The sequence below is a fragment of the Balaenoptera musculus genome, chromosome 5 (genome assembly GCF_009873245.2).
Source record: "Balaenoptera musculus isolate JJ_BM4_2016_0621 chromosome 5, mBalMus1.pri.v3, whole genome shotgun sequence".
NCBI lineage: Eukaryota > Metazoa > Chordata > Mammalia > Artiodactyla > Balaenopteridae > Balaenoptera > Balaenoptera musculus.
The window spans coordinates 77,524,381-77,544,140 of NC_045789.1; the positions used below are offsets into that span (position 1 = coordinate 77,524,381).

General features: G+C 44.2%; 1 protein-coding gene across 4 annotated transcripts in view; it reads right to left on the minus strand.

Moving 5' to 3' along the window:
* The window catches only part of TBC1D1 (TBC1 domain family member 1), a 217,791-nt gene extending 212,124 nt beyond the window's left edge, over positions 1 to 5,667 (minus strand). For 3 of the 4 annotated variants that reach the window (XM_036852789.1, XM_036852790.1, XM_036852788.1), the window contains exon 1: positions 5,577 to 5,667. The gene's annotated coding sequence lies outside the window, so the exon portion shown is untranslated. The remainder of the gene's footprint in view (positions 1 to 5,576) is intronic. The other variant, XM_036852793.1, reaches the window with a different exon arrangement.
* Between the last annotated feature and the right edge of the window lie 14,093 nt (positions 5,668 to 19,760).

Below are 19,760 nucleotides of genomic sequence, written 5' to 3' on the forward strand. Positions count from 1 at the left end.
GATAAAGAAGAAGTGGTACATATATACAATGGAATATTGCTCAGCCATAAAAAGGAATGAAATTGGGTCATTTGTAGAGACATGGATGAATCTAGAGACTGTCATACAGAGTGAAGTAAGTCAGAAAGAGAAAAACAAATATCGCATATTAACACATGTATGTGGAACCTAGAAAAATGGTACAGATGAACTGGTTTGCAGGGCAGAAATTGAGACACAGATGTAGAGAACAAACGTATGGACATCAAGGGGGGAAAGCGGTGGGGGGGGGTGGTGGTGTGATGAATTGTTAGATTGGGATTGACATGTATACACTGATGTGTATAAAATGGATGACTAATAAGAACCTGCTGTATAAGAAAATAAATAGGGCTTCCCTGGTGGCGCAGTGGTTGAGAGTCCGCCTGCCAATGCAGGGGACACGGGTTCAAGCCCTGGTCTGGGAAGATCCCACATGCCACCGAGCAACTAAGCCCGTGCGCCACAACTACTGAGCCTGTGCTCCAGAGCCTGCGAGCCACAACTACTGAGCCCGCGTGCCACAACTACTGAAGCCCGCGTGCCTAGAGCCCATGCTCTGCAACAAGAGGAGCCACCACAGTGAGAACCCCGTGCATCGCAACCAAGAGTAGTTGCTCACAGCAACTAGAGAAAGCCCACGCAAAGCAATGAAGACCCAATGCAGCCAAAAATTAAAAAATAATAAAAGAAAAAAAGAAAAAAGAAAAAGAAAATAAATTAAATTAAATTTAAAAAAAGAAAAAAAAGTTCCATGAAACAGAAGAACCATTCGAATAATCCTAACAAACCATCAGATTATTTTTTAAGCCATCTCAATCCACATCATCTGCACACAATCTGTGACCATCCTTTAGGACCCAGGTAGAGCCACTTATTCCAGGAAGCCTCTTGTGTCTCAGACCTCAGTAAGAAATACTCTGATCTGAGACAGCCTTCACTGATTTCTACTAGATTTGCATGGCAAGGTCAGTGCCATGGACAGGTAAGAGGGACTACAAGGAAAACGTAAGAAGAGGAACAGAATCTAAGTGCTTGTCCTATTTCACCCAAACGATTATTTCCCAAACACTGCCATAGGGGTCTTGAATAAAATGAACCTGTAAATTTTATTATTTAGGGACTTCAGGGGAAGGAAGACCTGATAGTGCCACACTTCTTAAAGAATTACTTCTCCGCTAATTCTCTCTAATTTTGGGGGGTAGAAAACTTAGGTACCCAGCACAAATGGGTAAATAATTCATATAAGAGAATGTTTTCAAATAAATAAGATTTATCTCTGTGTGTGATTTTTTAACTATATTTTAACAGAATTAAAAAAATAAATTACATACTTATACATTTCATTGTTTAAATTCTTAAGTAGAACCTGGTAAACATAAGTAACATGCTTTACACAGAAGAAATAAAATAAATTGTCCTTTTCTTAATTCAAAATTATCATTATGAAATCATCATGATCCACCTGTTATTATTCTGTGCATTAAAAAGTAATGTCCTCAAGAAAAAGAGAAAAGAAATACTCTGATCTGTTATTCCGGCGAGTATCTAGTCATGTTCTCAATAGTAGAGTCACCTGTGGACGGGCCCTATCCCTTACAGAGACCGTCTGCTTTCCACACAACTCCTACCCACCTCAGCCCATAAACATGGTAGAACTCAAATCACAAAGATACTCTTTTATTAGAACAGTTCCAATAACCTTGTCAGTGAGTCCTGCTATGCTAAGTATCCCTGGAAGCATGCACCTAGAATCACAAAATTTTAAAGCTAGAAAGGTCCTTTCAAGCCACTCAGAAATTTCCCTCATATGTGAGGGAAATGAGGAAACTGGAGAAGCCAAATGGCTTGTCCAAGTTTGGTGACAGAATTAGGACAATCCAAGCCCCTGACTCCCATCCACGTGCTGCAAAGAACCTCAGTTTTCTTACGAAAACACTTTCAAGTGTGAAGTTGAGAAAACAAGTTACTTCTCCAAATCTCAAGTTTATTCTTACAAAAGAATGCAACAAGACCATCCTCAAGTTTTCTTCTGTCTCTAAAATCTGGTGAATCTCATTTTCATAATGTATAATACCAAATGTCCCCAGCATTGTGTGGGGATAGAAAGCTGCTCTCATCTTCCCTTCAAGAATATAAACATGGGAGAGGTACGTGAAGAAAGGGTGGGGTTTATTAATCAGGAAGAGAGAGAGGGGATGGTGGGAGTCAGCGGGCCACCACTGGGAACCCCCTCTCTTCCCAGGCCCCCCTCCACTCCCTCCCAGCAAATCACAGAGAGTAGGATGGGGACTTTCCAGTAGCTAACCATACCACATCCCCTGGCCCAGCCTCCCCTCTCACCTCCTCAGAATGCTGGTGGGAGGGGAGGAGGGCGAGAGAGATGGATGAAGGAGGGCTGTTGGAAGCTTCTAGCTCCAGGCCAGGTTAGGAGCCAGTCAGTACTGATTAGCTGTCAGGGGCCTTCAGGATAGACAGGGAACCCCGAGTGGCCACTCATTTCCCCTTGAGAATCAATGACTTCATTTTTCCGTTCTTTACCCTAGATAGAGTAGGCATGAGGCTGAACAGGATTATTCTGCCACCTGAATAATCTCATGCAGTGGGATCACTGGCTTGGCTCAGCTCTTTGTCCATTTCCTGCACAGAATCCTACCCAATCAGAGCAGTGTGCTGCTCACCCAGGAATCGCCCACAAGTCCCAAAGATCTTTGGAGCCGTCGGCTATTTCACTATCACGCAGAGCTCCTGGAGTCAGTGCTTCTAACATTCACATCATCAAGGATGCTCCAGTACCAGGCTTTGCCTCTCTAATTTGACACATAAAGTAATGCTGTTTTGAGTGATTCCCTTCCCATATAAATCAGAGCTAATTCAAGCCTAGTCCTTTAGAATGCCACTGTCACTTCTTGTATTCTCTTCTACTGTATTACACAGGACAAAGGGGTTGGGGGGAGGGCCTAGCTGGCCTCTAGGGGTTATGTCTAACCCTCCCTGCTGCATGGCTGCTTTAAGTTTTTCTCCTAAAAGTAATAATATTAACTGTTAACACATAATACCACTAACTGTGAGTCTGCTAACAGGTTTAGCTCTCACAACAACCCTGGCCAATAAGGACCATTATTGATCATATCCAAATAAGGACTATTATGGACTATAATGATCATTATCAGCTCCAACTGAAAGATGAGAGACCAGAAGGAAGTTGCTGGCACAGAAAAACGAGGTCACTTGCCCAAGGTCATACTAGCAGCAAGTGGCAGAACCAGGATTCGAACACAGGTCCCTCCATTTCACCCAGGTGAAGGTCGCCTCCTAGGGAAGTGGGACACAGAGACCATCAACAGCTGGTAATAAGGGAAGAGGGGCAAGCTGAATTATTTCTTCAGAGTTGCCCTTTTCTTCCTCAAACCGCCTGGTACTATGACAAACAATGTCACATGGGACAAAAGGTTAACACTGACATGGCTGCACCCAACCAGAAATGTTACCATAGCGAAAGGAGAAACCTCCAGAGCTCTCAGTGGGAAAGATACAGGTAGACTAAGTGGAGAGTTCCATTTGCAAAACTTTACTTTGATGCTAATAATTTATACCTACACCAATGAACATTTCCCCCATTTTACTGGTTTGCCAGTGGCTGGACAAATCCACATAAAGGCATTTATCTTAAATATCGCTTATTTCATTTACTACTTTGAGCCACACTTAGTCCTTCTATATCTCCTTGCACTCAGCTGATAATCTCAGGATACTCCACTGTGTTCACTTCAGAAAATTTCCCCTAAACATTTCCACAGCGCCCTTTAATTCACAGCTGCGCTCACTATCCAGTAGCTCATGTTTTGTCAATGGGTACTTAATGGAGAAATCTGGAGAGCAAGCACTTTTTATGGCCTTATTTCCCTATACCTTGGTAGGAAAAAAAAGAAACTGGCAGATTCAAGACTGCCAGAGCTTTCCACTTCAAAGAGCTGTAAAACACCTGTTTACAAAAGCAGTCAGTCCTATTTTATTTTTTTTTAATTTTTACTAATTATTCTATTTTTATTTATTTATTGGCCACATCGGGCGGCTTTCAGAATCTTAGTTCCCCCACCAGGGATCAAACCCAGGCCCCCTGCAGTGCAGGTGCAGAGGCCTAACCACTGGACCAGGAGAATTCCCAGTCAATCCTATTTTATGCAAACTTTTTCATGCAATGTCCTTATTCCTTAAGACATTCTTCAAGATTCCCAGGAAGGAGACGAGCAGGAGGCATACCTCCTCCCCAAGCAAGAGAAGCCATCTCAGCTCTAGGAAACGGTGCGGAACCCAGCTGTTTCAGGGATCCCTGACCAAGATAGTGACAGAACATCAAGTGTTCAGAAACATGAAGAGTAATTCTGCAAGGTGGATTCGCAGCCTCTTGGAACAGCTCTCGGTTCATTCCTTATCCTGACCCCTCCCACCCACAGCAGGCTCCCAAAACACAACAAAACCCGGAGGTGGCCGTGCTTCAGCTCCCACCAATCTCATCTCACGTCTGGGGAAGAGAATGAATTTCTGCTTTCCCAAAGAAGGGGTTTTTATCAAGGCCTCTGCAGTTCCGTTTAAGGACAGAGCAAAAAGTTTAGAAGTTTGGACTTGTAGAGATAGCTGAGTTTCGTGGATGTGACCCATTTAAACCAGGTCCTTTAAAAATGCTCTTTCAAAGTCTGATTATATTAATAAATGAAATCACCCAATTATCTAAAAGGAAGAACGAGCGATCTATGAAGTGAATACCCATGAATTAATGTAGGGCACTCTGAAAACTAAACTGTTTGGTGGGAGGAACAATCATCAGTTTCGATTTTTTATTTTCCTTTTTAAGTAACTTCCAGAGAACAATCTATTTAAATGAAATCGCCACACGTAAAGCCGCCTCTAGGTGGATTTCAAAGTTAATGACATCCCTTTTAAACACACACACACACACTCACACCCACAACAACAACGTGTGGCGAAGTTTGAGGGGGTCTCATAATCACAGACCGATCAGGAAGCTGCTAGAAACAATTAAGCAGGGTTTCAAAATGCCTGGTACAGGATGTGCCCATAGAAAGTAAAGTTGAGCGCACTGGTGGAGCTGCCAAAGTTGCTACTGCAAAGTACCCTGAACTTTTACAGGGTGGCCTGGGGTCACTCTGACCGCCCTTCCTCCGTCTGGTCGCCTTTGCAAACAAACACACTAGCCCTAGAGATACGTGGCGGGAGCGGCGAGGGGGGAGATGCGAGGACTGCGAGCGAGAGTGAAGGGCGGGGCAGAGGGAGGGTGCCTGCAGGAGCTCCAGGGTCGTTCTTAACTCGAAGAACGAGTTTCGCTTTCTTCCAAGTAGGGGACAACGAGGTGGCAGTGAACTTCCTCCCCCCGAGAGACCCCCGCGCGGCAAGGACAGCAGGAACGCCCCTGGAGCGCTCGATTCCAGCTTTTCCGCGGGCCCGGCCGCGCAGGGGCCTCCTGGGGTTGGGGTCGGCCGGGATGCCCAGCGAGGAGCCGGCGGGCTGGCGTGGGTGAGGCCCCAGGAAGCGCCTACCTGTGCGGCGGCGCGCTCGGAGCCCGGGGCCCGGCCGCGGCGCGCAGGTGCTGGGGGCAGCCCGGGGACGGCCTGGGCGGGCGGGGCGCGCATCGCGCCCGGCGGGCCGCTCTCTTCCCGCCGCGGGGCGCCGGGAAGGCTCCCGCCTCTTCTCCTGCCGGCTGAGGACACGGCGGGTCCCGCGGCGGCGGTAGCAACAGGCACCGAGGCGCGGGGACGGCGGCGGCGGCGGCGGCGGCGGCGGAGGAGGTGTCTAAGCGCGGCTCGCGTTTCCTCCTCCGCTGCAGGGCGAGCGCGGGGGAGGCGAGGGGAGGGCAGAACCCGGGATCTCCCAACTCGGTCCCCAGGGACCTGAGAGGGAGAAGCGATGCTTCCTCCCTCTCCACTGCGCCGTTTGACTCGCGAGCGGCATGGCCGGGACGGGCGAGTCCCACACGGACAACAGCTGCTGCAGTGCGGGTCCGTCGCGGCCTTCCTCCCTTCTCTATCTCTCCCCTCCACAGCGGTCCATCCTCAACCCGCCCCCCGGGCCTCCAGCCCCGGCCCGGGAGAGGGTGTGCCGGGCGCCGCCCCCACCCAGCCCCAGAGCAGTGTCTTGGCCGCCGAACGCCTAGGGCTCCGGGGACGCGCAGCCCCGCGCGTGATTAAGGCCCTCGAGGAGGGATGTACGGTCGCACACCCTGTCTTTGGCGGCCTATTTATAGCAGGTAGCACTGCCCGCCGTGCTCTCCGCCTGCGCGGCTCTCAGCAGGTGGCACTGCCAGCCCGCTCTTCGCTCCCCTGCAGTAGCCTCGCCTCATCTGCACTCTCGCCTTCTCTCTCAGAAATGGACCAGGTGGAAACTGCACAGAACACAGCAAGGCGATCAAGCCACCTGACTCTCCCCCGCATCACCCTTTCTTCCCGTCCTAGGCAGGGAGTGAATTCGGCACTGGCATCCTACACGGCGCTTGCAGGCAAGGGTCGAAAATCAGGGACTCAGGGAATAGCCGGAGGCTGAAGTGCCCTGCCCTATTAAACACGAGTAAACCCATTCCCGAACAACTGCGGAGTGACGCAGAGGCTAGACTGGGCGCCTTTCCCCTTCCTCCTGGTGTGGCGCACGCACGTTCCGCCGTTGTTTTCTCTCTCTCTCTCTCTCTCACTCACTCACACCTGGGTTTGGAGAAACTCCCAGCGGCCTAGGATACACACCAGGGAGACGTAAGACGTCTGAGAAAGCGGGCTCCTAGGATTAGATGGCAGTGTGCAGAAAACAGGCAAACCTCCCAAATCCCTGTCCCACCACGTAAAAGGGGGCAGTTTCACTCCCGGGGGTAGGTAGAGGGATCTGAGGAAAGTGGGGGACTTAGCAGAGAGGGGAAAGCAGGAAGAAGAGGGAGATGGACGTGGGGTAGGTGGGGAGGTGGGTAGGCAGCCGCAGAAGGCGACGGCATCTTTCAGGATTTTTTGCTTAGTGTTAGCTGCAGGCTAACTTTAGGGAAGTAGCTGAATTTGAGCTGCAGGGTTGGACGTGAACCCAAGTCCCAACTCTACCACTTGGTGGGCTTAGACAAGCTGCTGGACCTCTGGGCTCCATTCTTTTACCTGTAAAATGGGACCAATACACGCTTTATGAGACCATTGTGAGGATACAATGGCGAAGTGTACGTAAAGTGCTTAGCACAGTGGCACATATATGGACCTCAACGAATGGCAGCAGCTATTCTTACCGTGGCTCAGGATGCAAATACAGGTCCAAGGTTCTCCCCTCCCTCCTTCCTCCCTTCTCCCTCCAGGAACAGTGAGTTGCTAGAAGCTGAGGAGGCTCTTGGAGCCTTTTTTTTTTTAAGATTTTTTTTCTTTTTTATGAGGGCCAGTCTCAAAGTCTCTATTGAATTTGTTACAATATTGTTTCTTGGCCAGGAGGCACGTGGGATCCCATCTCCCTGACCAGGGATTGAACCCACATGCCCGGCAGGGGAAGTCTCAACCACTGGACCAGCAGGGAAGTCCCAAGCAATTGGAGCCTTTTTGATTAGGACTACCTTATGGTCCCTGATCCCATTCCCCTGGATGCTCACATCCCAGGGAGTTATATTTAAGTGGGATACAAAAGTTTTATCCACAGCTTTATTTAAAACTTATAATACTGGTAGCTATTATTCGCTGAGGGGCTAGTCTATTTGGGGCATTGTGGAAGCCACTTTATATATATTGTCTCTAATCTTCACAAAAATTCTTTAGGGCAGAGATGATTAAATCCACTTGACTAATGAGGAAACTAAGAGGTTAATGCCTCTTTGGACCACAGAACTAGTAGGTTCTGGGATCTAGATCCAAAGACTGTTATAACACACTTCCTCTCTGGTCACTGTGTAGCTGTCTTGTAGCACTCAATTCATTCTTTGTTATAGCACAGTTGTTTGTATACTTAGCCTCAAATGTTTTTAAAAAAAGAAGTAAGGGGACCCCTGGTGGCGCAGTGGTTAAGAATCTGCCTGCCAATGCAGGGGACACGGGTTCGAGCCCTGGTTTGGGAAGATCCCACATGCCGCGGAGCAACTAAGCCCATGCGCCACAACTACTGAAGCCCATGTGCCACAATTACTGAAGCCCACGCGCCTAGAGCCCGTGCTCCGCAACAAGAGAAGCCACCGCAACGAGAAGCCCGCGCACTGCAATGAAGAGCAGCCCCCACTTGCCAAAACTAGAGAAAGCCTACGTGCAGCAACGAAGACCCAACACAGCCAAAAATAAAAATAAATAAATAAATAAATAAACATAAATAAATAAAATAAAACTAAGCATGTAATTTGGTTAATCACTTATTGGGAATAAAATCTCATTTTAAAAAAAGAGGTAAGGAATATATGCAGGCATAAATACTCTAATGATTAGAATGTTTATTGGGTTATGGAAATTGTTCTTCATTAGGTTATAAGACCAGGTAAACCAGTTAAAACGTATTGTTACCTCTCGGCTCACACCATAATCATTCCCCATTTTTGTCTCCAACTCACTCGTACAGTTCCCGTCCCCTCTCTGCAGCAACCTGCTGAGCACACTTACCTCCAGAGTGCTAGATGTCAAGACAGGCACACTCATCCATTTCGCTGACATCCCCAAACTGCCTTTCATACACGACCGGCCAGATGATAGTTGAAACTATTACCTAACAACACTGGTCAGGTCAAGGCTGGACGCTGCACACAGAACATCCTGGCCAGAACTCCCTTCCATCCTGCCTTTTACTCCCTTTGCGTTTCCTCATTAATCCCCTCCACGCCCACTCCATCCACACCCCCAGTCCCAGAGTGCAGGAAAGCTTAGGTAGAGGTAGGCAGCCAGATGGTGTGCTGATCAGGTCACAAAGGTAGGAAGTGGAAGGGGTGGGGTACAGAGGCAGGCCCAGGCCCCATGTCTCTCATAATATTCCTTCCCTCCACTCCACTGCTGTAATCGAGCAAGTTGTGGCTCAGAGGTTTACAACTTATTGGCAAATGACCATTTCCCTGACCCCGTAACCTGAGTTAGGGAAGCGTCACGACCTTGTGAGAAGCAGTGATTTCTGCATCACTTTTCCAGTTCCCAGGGTCCGTTAGTGCCCTAGGGATAATAACAAGGGATTTTATAATACTTTTAGCTTCCTGGAAACAGAACTCCCTTTATAATATGTGATAAACATTTTCAAACTTTTTTGCTGCAAAGCATTGTCTCAGAGAGTAGAGGAGAGCCTTCCATCAACCTCATTGGCACTCATTTCTAGCAGCTCTGGAAGAAATAACAAAGGGGACTTTGGGACTAATGGTGTTCCTGGGATGGCAGGATAAAGACTGTTGAACAGGAAGGGGACATCCATGTGCAGAGCAGAAAGGTAAGAGTGACAACCCAGCTCTTACCTGCAAGCGCCATTGCTCTAGGAGGGAAGTGGCTCCTTTCCCTTGTCACACAGATGTGTGACTCCCAGCAGGGCTGGTACTGCCAAGGCAGAGGCTGGGGCAGCAGGGCCTTGGTGATGGCAACAGAGAGCTCTCTGGGGCCCGAGATGGTAGTTCTTTGTCACCATTAACAAAACCAGGTAGGGGATGGGGCCAGACACTGTTGTGACTCTGCTTCCAGCCCCTGATTCTCCTGAAATCCTGCCATGGATCATTTTGGGGGGGCTTCCCCTATAGATTCTTTCTTAATTTAGCTATTTGCCCCGTAATTAGTTGTTCATTCCCAAAAACCAGGAGCACTGATATCAGCTTTAAGATGGTTGCGGAGCTCTAAAAACTTGTGAACCACTGGCACCATTAAATCAAGTTGGGAGGCCCAGAGGCTGAAAGAAAACAGAGGCCACTTTACTTTTAAAAAGTTAAGGGGACCATATATAAATCTAGAATGAAAAGCCTTTGGTTAATGTAGAAAAGAGACCTTTAATAAAATTACTCATTATTATTACATCCATCAGTTACTTATTTAAATGTTCATATTAGTTGGAAATCCAAACTCTGATTATTGCTATGATATGTTTTCACCTAACTTCCAAATATACAAAAATAAGGTAAGAGTTTTAAACCAGTGGGTCTATTTCCAAAATTGGCGTAGAGGCAAGAAATTAAGATTGTATTGGATAGAACCCTAGGAGAGTAAGGTGGCTCACTGGTTGTTCGGTGGTAGCTTCCTGGAGCCCTCGGGGGAGAAGGTTTCTAAGGCAAGTCTGAGCTCAGTGGGGAAGGCTGTGAGATGAAGCAGCATGCCTGCCTGGGGCTAGGAAGAGGCAGCATTGCAGCACCAATGCTGGGTAACTTGCCAATCCTGCCAACCCAAGGCATGATTATTAGCATCTAAAGAGTACATAAGTCATGCCCAAGTATCTTTATGAGCTGTAAGAAACATTCTTCACGACAAGATAATGAAGTCAAGAGCGAAGAGTACATTCCATTGACTTGCCTACAATACAAGGACCTTGAAATTGCTTTCCAAAAGGCTTGAGAATGATAAAATACAGTGGAGTAAATAAATAAAACAAGCAGATAACCGATGTAAATTTTTGAAATTTCACCTATTAAAATAAACAAAAATGTTACTGCCCGGGAGAACTTGTACTTGCACTTGTGCTTGCAATGGATGAGACTGCATAAATCCATGCGGTGTGAGAACCAGTGAGCTACGTCCTCAAGCCCCAGCGTGGCTGCTGTGAGAGCCTCCTCTCCTTTTATAGACAAAGCAGATAGAACTCTGGGCACTGGTTCCACTTGCCTTTTCAGCTCCCGCTCCTACTTGTTAAATCATTGCTCGTCACAAGCAGCCGTCCCACACAGCTCTCTGACATTATCCAGCCTTTCCATGGGCTTCCCCCTTCCCACCTGAGCTGGTTTGGTGGGCTGCAGCATCAAGCACAAAGCTGAGCAATTGTTAGATAGCACGCCACCTTTTGTTAAATCTACATTTGTCTAAAGTCTCTGAGAATCTCTTTGTAAGTTGTCAGAGTTACGGATCTCAGGAATTTTACCCAGACTGGTAAGATGACTAAACTTCCAGCACTGCAAGACCCCCACTTTATTTGATTCCAAATGCCATTATGACCTTGCTGGTACTTAATGTGTAATCTCATTTAGAAAATGCAGTAGGCGGCTAACTGGTCTCCCTGCTGCTGCCCTTGCCACCCTACAGTCTATTGTCAATACAGCAGCCAAGTGAATCTGTGAAGATATTAGTTGGGCCATGTCACTGCTCTGCTTAGAATCTTCCCATGGCTTCCCAAATTTCCCAGAGTCAAAACCAAAGTCCTTATAATGGTTATGGAGTTTATGGGACCTTCCCCTTTCCCCATCCCCACACCACTTCCTCTGACTTTATGGTCTGCTACCAGTCTTGGCTCACTCTGCTCTAGCCATATTGGCCTTGCTGCTACTCAGGCCTGTCAGGGACACTCCTGCCACAGGGCCTTTGCACTCACTATTCCCTCTGCTGGTCATGCTCTTCCCTTAGATATTCACATTGGCCCCCCTCACCCCACCCCTACTTACTGCACCTTCTTTAGTCTTTGTTTAAATACTACCTTCTCTCTGAGGCCTTCTCTGACTCACCTTTTGAAAATGGAAACACACACACACACACACAAACACACACACACACTTAGACTTCTCATCCCCCTTTCCAGTTTTATATTGCTCCAGAGCATTTATCACCCTCTAAGATACTGTTTTAGTCACTTGCATTTCTTATTTGTCATCTGTTTCCACCCTGCTCCCCCTCTATGAGGGCAGAAATTTTTTCCTGTTTTATTCCCAGCTGTATCTCCAGTGCATAGAGCCCAGCATGTAATGGGCATTCAATAAATATGTGCCGAATGAATGAAAATAACTTGTAACACATGACATTTGTGAATTCACTGAATGTCTGTGTAATACTTCCCTTAGGTTAGAAACATTTTAGGTTTCCCTCTGTTTACCCCTTGCACCCTCATCAAGTTTCTCAACTGTCCTAGGAGATATGTCAGTCCTTCCCCCAAAGTGAGCTATTGTTAAAGCATGTGACTCCTTGTTTATCCTCAACAGAGGATCAGATTTTCCAATATACTGTACAAGGATTGCAAAATCTTGGAACAACTAAGAACTCATCCACGCTCAATGTTTGTCAAAAATTTGGTTAAGGAGAAGATCATTTTGGAAAACTTCCTGAAAGCTATACAGTCCAACTGGCCCTCTAGCATCTGTATCCTCTAAAATCAGTTCCTGTATCAGATCAACCCAAGTGAAGAGCAGTTTGCCTAGACTGTATCCAGAAAATTTTCTTTTATCGAGTTGTACTTTGACATGATCCCATTTGCCAATATTGGGGGGATACATTTTATAAAAAGGCTCTTTTCAGTCTGAGATATTGTTTAATAACTTACACAATGTCCTTTCAAGGAGAATCCAGGAAGTAGTTTCTCACGGTGCTCCACCAGGAATAACTGTTCTTTCCTTGAGCAGCTAGTTGTATTTCCATCCCTGGACTGACAAATGGGTTCAAGGGGTCCATTGCTTGGCAAGTATCCAGGTCATTTTGTATAAAGTCACAAGTACTCGTTCTAAGCCCTTGCCAGCTTGTGCCAATTTTCATCCATCTAAGACAAAATATGAATAACAATGTATAATTTCATAAGACTAAACTGGCCTATCCTGTATTATGAGATCACATTCTTCCTGCTTTGTAGCTATTAACAAAGAAAGTCTTTCTTTTATGAAATGATGGTGAGCGTCAATGGTAGAAGCTTCTGTTTGCTTGTTTTAGTTTTGCTTTTTAATGTCTTTACCTGGCAAAAGAACATGATAGCATGTTTTCTCAGTTCCCAGTTTGGGGGGAAATTTTACTGGTTTGTAAAATCCAAAGTCTTGGGAGCACTGGTTTTCTGCCTTACTCCTAGCTTCATTCAACTTCACCTACATTCTCTTGCTTTAGCCCTATTTTCTTATTTATTTATTGTTAAATTTTTTGTTGCCTTGCACGCATTTAAGCCCCCTTCAATCATTTCTGGGATTTAGCAGACATGAATGAATGTATGAGTGAACGAATGAAAGAAAGGCCAGGCAAAGGACATATCAACTTGCATATCTGGTACAGCCTCCAGCTCCACACTGTACCAGATGCTCTCGTTCATCATCCCCTGGCATGGTATCTGCAAGTGTGCAGTGTGTAGTGCTTTGTAATTGACATCTCACGGTACTTAACCTTCTTGGAGGCCCTCAAAGGTAAGTGTTATTTTCCCCCTTTCCCTCATTACATACATGAAGAGATTTAGGCTTAGAGCATTTGAATTCTCCTAAGGCAGAAAACTTGTGGGGGAGAAATTGGAATTTTAACCTAGATGTTCTGCCTCCAAGCCTAATTCTTTTCCTCTATAACATATTACTGGCTTTTACAATGACTGTTTTTGAGGGTGGTAGTGTACAGAGTTGTTGTTGTTGTTTTAAGAAGACATAAAGAGAATCTGGTTATTTCCCTGGCTTTCAGAATAACCTTCCTTGTTGCAAGGTATTCTATGGGAGGGCGGTGCTTCTGCTGGGCTCCTCTGACCTCCCCCCCTTTAGCTTGGGGGAATGTCCATTGAACTGAATCAAGGTTCCCCTTATCAGTGCATACTGAAGAAATGCGCTGCAGGGTAGTCTCCTTTTGATCACTTTTTCTATTGCCTAGTACTTCCTATTGTGCAACAGCATTATAGTGGGAGCTTGCTTCACTACTTAGTAAAGCCGAGCTAGAGACATTCGGCCCTCTTCTCATTTTCCTGTTGCTAAATATAAAATGTAAGATGAAGTTCTCCTATTATTCAAAGGAAAGGAACTTGAGTCCTTAAATTTGAAGCTTAGAGAAAAAATTAAGATGGAGTTAGAATTTACCAAGATTCCCAGATTGGCAGGTATGTACCACAAAAGGCTTAGAAGAGTCAACCAGCAGAGAGATTTGTTGATTAGTGATTCTTTGTATGGACTTGGACGAGACACTGAAGTGATGTAAAGAAATGTGAGACATCGTCCCTGTCTTCAGGATTTTAAGCTTTTCTAACTCAGGGTCAACAAACTTTTCTTAAAGGCCTATTTAGTAAGGCTTTTAGCCTTTGCAGGCCATTCCATCTCTGTTCCAACTTTCAGCTTTGTCATTATAGTGCAAAAGTAGCCATAACAAGTAAGCAAATGAATATTGTTGTGTCCTAGTGAATATGGATACTGCCATTGGAATTTCATGAATTTTTGCATATCAGGAACTATTATTCTTAAAAAATATATTTTTTCAATCATTTAAAAATGTAAGAATTACTACGTCAAACTAAAAATTTCCTGCACAACAGAGGAAACCATCAACAAAACGAAAAGGCAACCTATGGAATGGGGAAAACATTTGCAAACCACGTATCAGATAAGGGGTCAATATGTGCTTCATTATCAACATATTAAATAACAAAATCTGGCCACGGGTCTAATAGGGTCTAATAACTACCATGATTTTGTGGTGATGAGGATATATGATAGTCTGAGATACCTGTGGCAGCTGAAATGTGACATGAACATAGGTGATTTCTATTGATGACAAAGTTGCAGGACCTGATGATACTTCTGTGGTTTGTTGCCTGCATTCATAATTGAAGGAATTTCTAAATTTTAGTTAGAACTGCTAGAAGTAACTTAAGTGTTTTTATTTTCCATCCAAGTTCACTGACTCTTTGCATTCTATGCACAGAATCGTTGGAGAAACTTTGATCTCAGGTTAGGAGCTCCTGGGAAGTCAAGGAGAATGTGGGGAAATTGGGCAGTTAGAAGGTTCTCGTCTTTGAGAGCAACAATTTTAATAGAGCTGAGAAGACAGCGGAATTGAAGGGCATTGATTCGGCAATGTTGGTTTGCAAAATGGCTCCCAAACACAAGGGCAAGAAGAGACTGAAGAAAGAGGCAGGATGGGCTAGTTAAATGGCTGTTGCCTTAAGTCACTCATTTTTGGGGTGTTTTCCTTTTTTTTTTTTTTTTTTTTTCTCTCTTGTTGCAGAGCACGGGCTCCAGGCGCGCAGGCCTCAGTAGCTGTGGCTCGCGGGCTCTAGAGCGCAGGCTCAGCAGCCGTGGTGCACGGGCCCAGCCGCTCCGCGGCATGTGAGATCTTCCCGAACCAGGGCTCGAACCTGTGTCCCCTGCACTGGCAGGTGGATTCCCAACCACTGCGTCACCAGGGAAGCCCTGGGGTGTTTTCTTATGTAGCAAAAGCTAACTAATACAAGTGGGTAATGTATTTTCCAAATCTATGTTTCCTGGCAATTTTCCCATATTCCATGAGTTCTCCAAGATTAACACACTGTGTGTCAGGATAACATCTACAACTATTCTTAGTACCCAGAGAGATTCTTTCGAGTTGTGAGTATTTTCTGTGTCAGGTTACCCATCCTGGGCTTCAAAAATCCAGTTACATGTGGCATGCTACAAGATCACACTTGGATATCAACGTCACCTACCAATTATCACAAGTCATTTCTTCCTATAACCAGTGACAAGACTCCACAAATCTGTGTTAAAAATTTCCCTTTGACGTTCCATAACCACAGAAGCTCCTTTAGGTTTGAATGCTCTTTTGAAGAAAGACCCCAGTCCTGTCACACTGACCAGCCTCAGGTGGCCATGGATCACTGCCTAGGCTTTGTAAACTTAGGCAAATTACTTACCTGACTTCTGTTGGTTCTCAGTGTCTCCAACCATGAGATGGGGATAAAAGTAACCGTAATTACCTTACAATGTTGTCAATAGAATTAATGAGTTAGTAAAGGTAAAATACTTAAAATCTGGTGTGTAGTAGAGCTGCCATTATTGCTATATTTCAGTGTTGCAATTTTTCTCCTTTTCCTCCTTCTCTGGATCTTAACAGCTTTCTTCCCTATTCCATCTCTTTGCAGGGAGAACAGGATACTAACCTAATAGGCTATTTCAAATAACTCCAATCTTTTTGGAAACTAAGACTCCAGGAATTCAGCATTTATGCTGCTTCAGAAGCAGTGTAATGATTGCTGTAAAGAAAAAGTCTGAGACATTTTTCTCTTTTAAATGGTCAAGGTTTTTCCAGCAAGGACAGGAAAGCTTCTTCAAAGCCAGTAACATTTTTCAAGTTAAAATTTAACAATTTGGAAGTCTTTCAAAATTCCTTCAAACCCTGTTCTTCCAAAATGAGATTTTTCTGGAACTAGTGGGGTGTGCAGGAAAGCAGTCAGCGCTGGGCCAGTTCTGGAAGCATGTAGACTGTGCAGGTGTGGAGGACGCTTAGAATTCACATGGACATTAGTGCTAGGTAAAACAGAACAAAATGTTTTTAAATGGACAGTTGAACTCCAAAGAAAAGAAAATTTCCTAAGTGTTAAAAAAAAAAATTTTCCTTGGTAAATTGAGAAGAGCAGAAAGCACCTGCTGGAACCCCCGTGGCCTCAGGAAGGTATGAGACCAAGTGTGGGCCTCAAGGACTGGGGTTTAACATCTCTCTCTCTGTCTCTCTGTCTCTCTGTCTCTCTCTCTCTCTCTCTCTCTCACACACACACACACACACACACACACACACACACACACAGCCATGCATGGGCACCTGGAAATATGGCCCCAGGCTGATAGGAGGCAGGGAGTTGGAACTGATTCACTCGTCTTTGTTTTTTTATTTTTTCTCCCCTAAAATTTCTATTGGATTCTTTTTTCAAGTCTCTTGTTCTTATTTATGGTGTCCTATCTTAATTCCTTAGTGTACAAGACACCTGAAAAGGACTGTGCCTCTGTGAGAAGGGAACTAGAAAAAAAATGTACTTGCTGGTCCAGGATCTGGGAAGCTTGTAGTTTGTTTGAGACACTGGATAGGGATGGGGGGTGGGCTGGGGGTCAGAGGTGGGGAGAGTGAGTTTGTGATCAGAAATCAGAACTCCAAACCTGTGTCACATGAATGTATGAAGTGTGGATTTATGCTTACAAGTTGGCATAGGATTCAAACAATAATTCTAATAAAAGTAGCATAAAAATTCATCACCAGAACTTCCCTAGTGGTCCAGTGGCTAAGACTCTGCACTCCCAATGCAGGAGACCCAGGTTAGATCCCTGGTCAGGGAGCTAGATCCCACATGCTGCAACTAAGAGTTCACATGCAGCAGCTAAGAGTTCGTATGCCGCAACTAAAGATCCCGCATGCTGCAGTGAAGATTGAAGATCACGCCTGCATGCCACAACTAAGACCTGACACAGGCAAAACAAAAAACAAAACAAAAAAACTCATCACCAACTTTGTTAGAAGAGTTACACATATCTTCTCCCAGATTGTGGATTGTCTTTTAATTCTATTTATAATGGCTTTTATTATACAAATGTGGTCAACTCTTTTGCTTTATGGTTTGGGCTTTTGATGTCTCTTAAGAAATCCTTCTCTACCATGATATCATAGAGACAATTTCCTACAATTAATTTCTTCTAAAATTCTTTTTTAAGTCTGCAACAGAAAGTTTTAAAAGTATTTTTTAAATTGAAGTATAGTTGATTTACAATGCTGTGAATTTCTTCTAAAAATTTCAAAGTGTTGTTCACATTTAGATCTTGAATCCAACTGCAGTTTACTTTTCCATATGGTTTTGGATACGGTTTGAGGTAGGGATCTAATTTTAGTTTTTTCATCTAGACAGCTAATTGTTCCAGAATTTTTTACTCAGTAGTTCTTTCCTTACAGATGTATGATGCCATGTTGGCCATATAACAGTTTCTTCTATATACATTTGCTTATTTGTTATTTCCTTCCACTGGTTTATTTGTTCATCTCTCTGCCAAATTTATTTACTGTATCTTTATAATGAATCCTAATAAATCCTAATAAGAGCACAATTTCCCTCTTCTTATTGTTATAAACTGTGAAGAGTCTGAGAATTTATCTATTTGCAAGCTAAGAAGTTAGTCTGTCACTGATTCATGGATACAAGTAGAAGACATGAGAGGCTGGTGAGTCAGAGGCAAAGGACTTTATTGCTCACAGCACAGCACTCACAGCACAGCTGGCAGCATAAGCTTTACGTTCACCTCAGTTGCCCCTGTCCCCAAGTTCCACGTGTGACATGGAAGAGCTGAGATGAATGCTGCACATGTCACCATGAGGAACCTGAGCTTAGGAAACCCCAAACTTTAAAGGCGGATGCTAGCAAACCTGCCTGTCCTTTTCCCCAGAGGGAGACACTTCTTAAATATCCTGGATGTCAAACAAATCTTCCCTCTGCCCTGGAGGGAGACGCCATCTCTGTCTTCCAAAGCTGTTTGCTGTATAAACATCTTTGAAAAGATAGTCTAGAAAAAAATGTCAGTGTGTCTGCTCAGGAGATGTGCAGAAATGCAAGAGACCAATAGAGCGTTGTCTCCCAACATTACTTCTTCGGTATTATTCTGTTTACTCTGGCTCTTTGTAATAGGGAAGAAAAAAATCTGACTTCATATAGGGGCTGTTTCTTTTACTTTAACCTTTGTACTCTACTGCTTTTGCAACAGGTTAAGAATGTTGTCTATAGCCTGGAATATACAGAATAGCCCACTCTCAAGGCTCTGACCTTTAAAAGTATAACACTTTTCCATTCATATAGAGATAAAAAGTTGCAGAACAGAGAATAACATTTGTCTTGTTGGAGGTTTACAGGAACATCCTGACCTGACCTATCCATGTGGACAGCTGCAAGAACAAAGGATCCCAATACCGAGAAGCTGTGCAACAACCAACCACAGCCTTTTAGTAAAAGAAGCCTGAATTCTAACTTGGGTAAGATGGTTCTTTGGGACACTTAGTCCACCATCTCCTTGGTCTGCTGTCTTTCCGAATAAAGTCACCATTCCTTGCCCCAACAACTCATCTCTTGTTGCCTGTTGTGCGGTGAGCAGTACCAGCTTGTACTTGGTGATACCTTTACTCTTCCATATGAATTTTAAAATTAATTTGTATAGTTGTTTTGGGTAGCACTATGTTACCAGATATAAATTTATACAAATCTTTTTGAAATGCATTCTTTACAACCATGTATAAATAGTATATTATAATTAATGACTGTAATTATAGGCATGCAAAGCAATGAACAATTTAAAGAAAGATTACAAAACAAAAAAATAGTTTAAAAAACCCAATGACAGCAACAACAACAGCAACAGAACAGTGAAACCCCTGGGACCTTGCAGAAGTAAATATAAAATTGCCTTGTAATAACATTTTTACAACATAGGGCGCAAGGAACTCTCCCAAATTAAAAGAAACAAAAACAGAAAAAAAAAGAAAACAAACCTCTGCTGAAAATAAAAACAAGCAAATTCACAAACACTAGGAAACAATCCATTGTGTGGGACAGTCAATACATACAACAAACTGAAGAGTAGCATCTCAAGAACTTTATAGAGCAAGATGTAAGAGAGACTAAAGCAAGCATATTAAAAATTATTCATAAACAAAAACCAAAAATGGGAACCAAGAAGATGGAATGGGACACTAACAATAAAGAGAAGGAAGATTTGAAAAAGGATCAAATAGAACTTTCAGAAATTTTTTAAAAAGCAACAACATTGAAATTTGAAATTCCAAAGAACATTGAAATTTGAAATTCCAAAGAAGGATTGAATAGCAGATTAGGAAAAGCTCATGAGACATTAGTGAGCTGGAAGACAGTTCCAGATGAGAGGGCAATGCAGAGATAAAGAAGTAGAAAACAATGAA